Source organism: Arachis stenosperma, chromosome 5 (assembly GCF_014773155.1).
Source record: "Arachis stenosperma cultivar V10309 chromosome 5, arast.V10309.gnm1.PFL2, whole genome shotgun sequence".
In the NCBI taxonomy this organism is placed as follows: Eukaryota; Viridiplantae; Streptophyta; class Magnoliopsida; order Fabales; family Fabaceae; genus Arachis; species Arachis stenosperma.
The window spans coordinates 91385614-91392731 of record NC_080381.1 but is presented as its reverse complement, the minus strand read 5'-3'; the positions used below and the strand labels follow the sequence as shown (position 1 = coordinate 91392731).

The 7118-nt window shown below is 39.2% G+C and overlaps 1 non-coding gene across 1 annotated transcript; it reads right to left on the bottom strand.

Moving 5' to 3' along the window:
- Positions 1-1230: 1230 nt before the first annotated feature.
- Positions 1231-1334, bottom strand: LOC130983816 (small nucleolar RNA R71). Its single transcript, XR_009087790.1, has one exon. It is a non-coding gene; the product is annotated as a small nucleolar RNA R71 (small nucleolar RNA).
- Positions 1335-7118: the final 5784 nt, after the last annotated feature.

The window sequence follows — 7118 nt, the reverse complement described above, 5'->3', positions numbered from 1 at the left end:
TTTCGAAATCACAATAACAATTAATGTGATTGATTCAAAAATTTGAAGTTTGTTACTTTCTTGTTAAGAAAGGTTCAATCTTTAAATTCTAGAATTTTATCTTTAAGTTTCTTGTTAGTCAAGTAATTAATTTTAACTTTAAAATTAAATCTTTTTCAAAATATCTTTTTCTTAAAATCTTATCTTTTATCTTATCTATTTATCTTATCTTTTTCAAAAATTTTATCTTTTTCAAAATTTGATTTCAAAATATCTTATCTAACTTCTTATCTTCTTATCTTTTTCAAATTTGATTTCAAATCTTTTTCAATCAACTAACTAACTTTTTGTTTGTTTCTTATCTTTTTCAAAACCACCTAACTTCTTTTCCCTCTCTAATTTTCAAAAATATCTCACCCCTTTTTCAAAAATTCTTTTTAATTAACTAATTGTTTCATGTTTTAATTTTAATTACATCTTATCTCTAATTTTCGAAAATACCAACCCCTTTTTCAAAATTATTTTCAAAATTTCCCCTCTCTTTTCTTATTCTATTTAATTATTTAATTACTAACACTACTCTTCACCTCTCTTCATCTAAAAATCCGAACCATCCTTCTTCACTCTTCTCCCCTCTCTTTTTCTACTAACATAAAGGAATCTCTATACTGTGACATAGAGGATTCCTCTTTCTTTTCTTGTTTTCTTCTCTTTCATATGAGCAGGAACAGGGAAAAAGGCACTCTTGTTGAAATTGATCAAGAACCTGAAAGGACTCTGAAGAGAAAATTAAGAGAAACTAAATTACAACAATCCAAAAACAACCTTTCAGAAATTTTCGAACAAGAGAAGGAGATGGCAGCCGAAAATAATAATAATGCAAGGAGAACGCTTGGTGACTTCACAAAGCCAACATCCAAATTTGATGGAAGAAGCATCTCCATTCCTGCCATTGGAGCCAACAACTTTGAGCTGAAACCTCAGCTAGTTGCCTTAATGCAATAAAACTGCAAGTTTTATGGACTTCCATCTGAAAATCCTTATCAGTTTTTAACTGAGTTCTTGCAGATCTGTGAGACTATAAAGACGAATAGAGTTGATCCTGAAGTCTACAGACTCATGCTTTTCCCTTTTGCTGTAAGAGACAGAGCTAGAATATGGTTGGATTCACAACCCAAGGATAGCCTGGACGCCTGGGATAACCTGGTCACAGCCTTCTTGGATAAATTCTTTCCTCCTCAAAAGCTGAGCAAGCTGAGAGTGGATGTTAAAACTTTCAAACAAAAAGATGGTGAATCCCTCTATGAAGCTTGGGAAAGATACAAGCAGCTGACCAAAAGATGTCCATCTGACATGTTTTCAGAATGGACCATATTAGATATATTCTATTATGGTCTATCTGAATTTTCGAAAATGTCATTGGACCATTCTGCAGGTGGATCTATTCACCTTAAGAAAACGCCAGAAGAGGCTCAAGAACTCATTGACATGGTTGCAAACAACCAATTCATGTACACTTCTGAGAGGAATTCCCTGAATAATGGGATACCTCAGAAGAAAGGAGTTCTTGAAATTGATGCTCTGAATGGCATATTGGCTCAGAACAAAGTGTTGACTCAACAGGTCAACATGATCTCTCAAAGTCTGAATGGATGGCAAAATGCATCCAACAATACTAAGGAGGCAGCTTCTGAGGAAGCTTATGATCCTGAAAACCCTGCCATGGCAGAGGTTAATTACATGGGTGAACCTTATGGAAACACCTATAACTCATCATGGAGAAATCACCCAAATTTCTCATGGAAGGATCAACAAAAGCCTCAACAAGGCTTTAACAATGGTGGACGCAATAGGCTGAGCAATAGCAAGCCTTTTCCATCATCTTCTCAGCAACAGACAGAGAATTCTGAACAAAACACTTCTAATTTAGCCAATCTAGTCTCTGATCTGTCAAAGGCCACTTTCAGTTTCATGAGTGAAACAAGATCCTCCATTAGAAATCTGGAGGCACAAGTGGGCCAGCTGAGTAAGAAAGTCATTGAAACTCCTCCCAGTATTCTCCCAAGCAATACAGAAGAGAATCCAAAAGGAGAGTGCAAGGCCATTGATATAATCAATATGGCCGAATGCACAAGGGAGGAGGAGGACGAAAATCCTAGTGAGGAAGACCTCCTGGGACGTCCCTCAAGCGAGAAGGAGTTTCCTATTAAGGATCCACAGGAATCTGAGGCTCATATAGAGACCATAGAGATTCTATTAAATCTCCTTCTGCCATTCATGAGCTCTGAAGACTATTCTTCCTCTGAAGAGGATGAAGATGTAACTGGAGAGCAAGTTGCTCAATATTTAGGAGCTATCATGAAGCTGAATGCCAAGTTATTTGGTAATGAGACTTGGGAAAGTGAACCTCCCTTGCTTATTAGTGAACTAGATACCTGGATTCAGTAAATTTTACCTCAAAAGAGACAAGATCCTGGCAAGTTCTTAATACCTTGTACCATAGGCACCATGACCTTTGAAAAAGCTCTGTGTGATCTGGGGTCAGGATTAAATCTTACGCCACTCTCTGTAATGGAGAAGCTGGGGATCATTGAGGTACAACCTGCCTTGTTCTCATTACAATTGGCAGCTAAGTCATTGAGACAAGCTTATGGAATAGTAGAGGACGTGTTGATAAAGGTTGAAGGCCTTTACATCCCTGCTGATTTCATAATCTTAGACACTAGGAAGGAAGAGGATGATTGCATCATCCTTGGAAGATCTTTCCTAGCCACAGCAGGAGCTGTGATAGATGTCAACAGAGGTGAACTAGTCCTTCAATTGAATGGGGACTACTTTGTGTTTAAGGCACATGGCCATCCCTCTGTGACAAAAGAGAGTAAGCATGAAGAGCTTCTCTCAGTTCAGAGTTAGGAAGAGCCCCCACAATCAAACTCTAAGTTTGGTGTTGAGAGGCCACAACCAAACTCTAAGTTTGGTGTTAAGACCCCATATCCAAACTATAAGTTTGGTGTTGGGACTATACAACATTGACCTGATCACATTGTGGCTCCATGAGAGCCACTGTCAAGCTATTGACATTAAAGAAGCGCTTGTTGGGAGGCAACCCAATTTTATTTATCTAATTTTTATTTTATACTATTTTATTGTTATTTTGTGTTTTATTAGGTACATGATCATGAGGAGTCACAAAAAAATCATAAAAATTAAAAATAGAATAAAAGAACAGCAGAAGAAAAAAATCACACCCTAGAGGAAGCACAGGCTGGCGTTCAACGCCAGTAAGATGCATCTGGCTGGCGTTCAACGCCAGAACAGAGCATTATTCTGGCGCTGAACGCCAGAAACAAGCAACATTCTGGCGCTGAACGCCAGGAATGTGCTTAGAGAAGAAAAGCTGGCGCTGAACGCAAGTAACAAGCATGAAACTGGCGTTTAACGCCAGAAACATGCTTTACATGGGCGTTGAACGCCCAGAATGTGCACCACACGGTGTTTAAACGCCAGAATGGTGTGCAAAGGCATGTTACATGCCTATTTGGTGCAGGGATGGAATTCCTTGACACCTCACGACCTGTGGACCCCACAGGATCACCTCAGGTTCTGTGGACCCCACAGGATCCCCACCTACCATATTCCCACCTTACCTCCTAATCCTAGTTTTTGTGTTTACTCTTCCCCATGTCACACTTCCCAACACTCTTCACCAATCACCTCAATTCCTCTTCCCAATCACCCCCTTCACCACTCACATCCATCCACTCTTCCCCATAAACCCCACCTACCTTCAAAATTCAAAAACATTTTCCCACCCATTCCCACCCTAAATGGCCGAACATTCACTCCCCCCTCTCCCTATATATACCCTTCCATTCTACTTCATTTTCACACAACACAACCCCCTCTTCCATACCTTGACCGAACCTACACTTCCCCTTCTCCTCCATATTCTCTTCTTCTTCTTCTTCTTCTCTTCTTTCTTCTATTGCTCGAGGGCGAGCAATATTTTAAGTTTGCTGTGGTAAAAGCATAAGCTTTTTTGTTTTTCCATTACCATCAATGGCACCTAAGACCGGAGTATCCTCTAGAAAAGAAAAAGGGAAGACAAAAGCTTCCACCTCCGAGTCATGGGAGATGGAAAGATTCATCTCCAAGAGCCATCAAGACCACTTATATGATGTTGTGGCAAAGAAGAAGGTGATCCCTGAGGTCCCTTTCAAGCTCAAGAAAAATGAGTATCCGGAGATCCGACATGAAATCCGAAGAAAAGGTTGGGAAGTCCTAACCAACCCCATGCAACAAGTCGGAATCTTAATGGTTCAAGAGTTCTATGCCAATGCATGGATCACTAGGAACCATGATCAAAGTATGAACCCGAGTCCAAAGAATTATCTCACAATGGTTCGGGGGAAATACTTAGATTTTAGTCCGGAAAATGTGAGGTTGGCATTCCACTTGCCCATGATGCAAGGAGATGAACGCCCCTACACTAGAAGGGTCAACTTTAATCAAAGGTTGGACCAAGTCCTTACGGACATATGTGTGAAAGTAGCTCAGTGGAAGAGAGACTCCAAGGGCAAGCCAGTCCAGCTAAGAAGACTGGACCTCAAGCCCGTGGCTAGAGGATGGTTGGAGTTCATTCAAAACTCCATCATTCCTACTAGCAACCGATCTGAAGTTACTGTGGATCGGGCCATCATGATTAATAGCATCATGATTGGAGAGGAAGTAGGAGTTCATGTGGTCATCTCCAATGAAATCTACAAAATAGCCGACAAGCCCTCCAATATGGCACGGCTAGCTTTTCCTCACCTTATTTGCCATCTATGTTACTCAGCTGGAGTTATCATAGAAGGAGACATCCTCATTGAAGAGGATAAGCCCATCACCAAGAAGAGGATGGAGCAAGCAAGAGGGATCCTTCACGGTTCTCAAGAGATGCATGAGGAAGCTCATCATCAAGAAATCCCTGAGATGCCTCAAGGGATGCACTTTCCTCCCAACAACTATTGGGAACAACTTAACACTTCCTTAGAAGATTTGAGCCACAATGTTGAACAATTAAGGGTGGAACATCATGAGCACTCCATCATTCTCCATGAAATAAGAGAAGATCAAAGAGCAATGAGGGAGGAGCAACAAAGGCAAGGAAGGGACATAGAAGAGCTTAAGAACATCATTGGTCCTTCAAGAAGAAGACGCCACTAAAGGTGGATTCATTCCTTCTTCTTTATTTATTTCTGTTTTCGGTTTTTAATGTTGTGTTTATCCATGTTTTGTGTCTTTAGTTCATGATCATTAGTATGTAGTAACTATGTCTTAAAGCTATGAATAAAATCCATGAATCCTTCACCTCTCTTAAATAAAAAAAAGGTTTTAATTCAAAAGAACAAGAAGTACATGAATTTCGAATTTATCCTTGAATTTAGTTTAATTATATTGATGTGGTGACAATACTTTTTGTTTTCTGAATGAATGCTTGAACAGTGCATATGTCTTTTGATCTTGTTGTTTATGAATGTTAAAACTGTTGGCTCTTGAAAGAATGATGAACAAAGGGAAATGTTATTGATGATCTGAAAAATCATAAAATTGATTCTTGAAGCAAGAAAAAGCAGTGAAAAAGAAGAAGCTTGCGAAAAAAAATGGCGAAAAAAAATAGAAAGAAAAAGAAAAAGCAAGCAGAAAAAGCCAATAGCCCTTAAAATCAAAAGGCAAGGGTAAAAAGGATCCAAGGCTTTGAGCATCAATGGATAGGAGGGCCCAAGGAAATAAAATTCAGGCCTAAGCGGCTAAACCAACCTGTCCCTAACCATGTGCTTGTGTCATGAAGGTCCAAGTGAAAAACTTGACACTGAGTGGTTAAAGTCGTGATCCAAAGCAAAAGAGTGTGCTTAAGACTCTGGACACCACTAACTGGGGACTCTAGCAAAGCTGAGTCACAATCTGAAAAGGTTCACCCAGTTATGTGTCTGTGGCATTTATGTATCCGGTGGTAATACTGGAAAACAAAGTGCTTAGGGCCACGGCCAAGACTCATAAGTAGCTGTGTTCAAGAATCAACATGCTTAACTAGGAAAGTCAATAACACTATCCGAAATTCTAAGTTCCTAGAGAAGCCAATCATTCTGAACTTCAAAGGAAAAAGTGAGATGCCAAAACTGTTCAGAAGCAAAAAGCTACAAGTCCCGCTCATCTAATTATAATTAATATTCATTGATATTCTGGAATTTATAGTATATTCTCTTCTTTTTATCCTATTTGATTTTCAGTTGCTTGGGGACAAGCAACAATTTAAGTTTGGTGTTGTGATGAGCGGATAATTTATACGCTTTTTGGCATTGTTTTTAAGTAGTTTTTAGTAAGTTCAAGCTACTTTTAGGGATGTTTTCATTAGTTTTTATGTTAAATTCACATTTCTGGACTTTACTATGAGTTTGTGTGTTTTTCTGTGATTTTAGGTAATTTCTGGCTGAAATTGAGGGACTTGAGCAAAACTCTGAAAAAGGCTGACAAAAGGACTGCTGATGCTATTGGAATCTGACCTCCCTGCGCTCGAAATGGATTTTCTGGAGCTACAAGTAGACATCCAGAGCTTTCCAGCAATATATAATAGTCCATACTTTATTCGGAAATTGACGACGTAACTTGCCGTTTAACACTAAGTACATGCTGCTGTCTGGAGTTAAACGCCAGAAACACGTCATGATCCGGAGTTGAACGCCCAAAACACGTCATAACTTGGAGTTCAACTCCAATAAAAGCCTCAGCTCGTGGATAGATCAAGCTCAGCCCAAGCATACACCAAGTGGGCGCTGGAAGTGGATTTATGCATCAATTACTTACTCATGTAAACCCTAATAGCTAGTCTAGTATAAATAGGTTAAGTTACTATTGTATTAGACATCTTTTGATAGTTTAATCTTTTGACTGTTTAGCCTTTGATTATTCAGTCTCTTGATCACTCAGGGGGCTGGCCATTCGGCCATGCCTGAACCTTTTACTTATGTATTTTCAACAGTGGAGTTTCTGCACACCATAAATTAAGGGTGTGGAGCTCTGCTGTACCTCAAGTTTCAATACAATTACTATTACTTTCTATTCAATTCTCTTTTATTCTTATTCCAAGATATACGCTA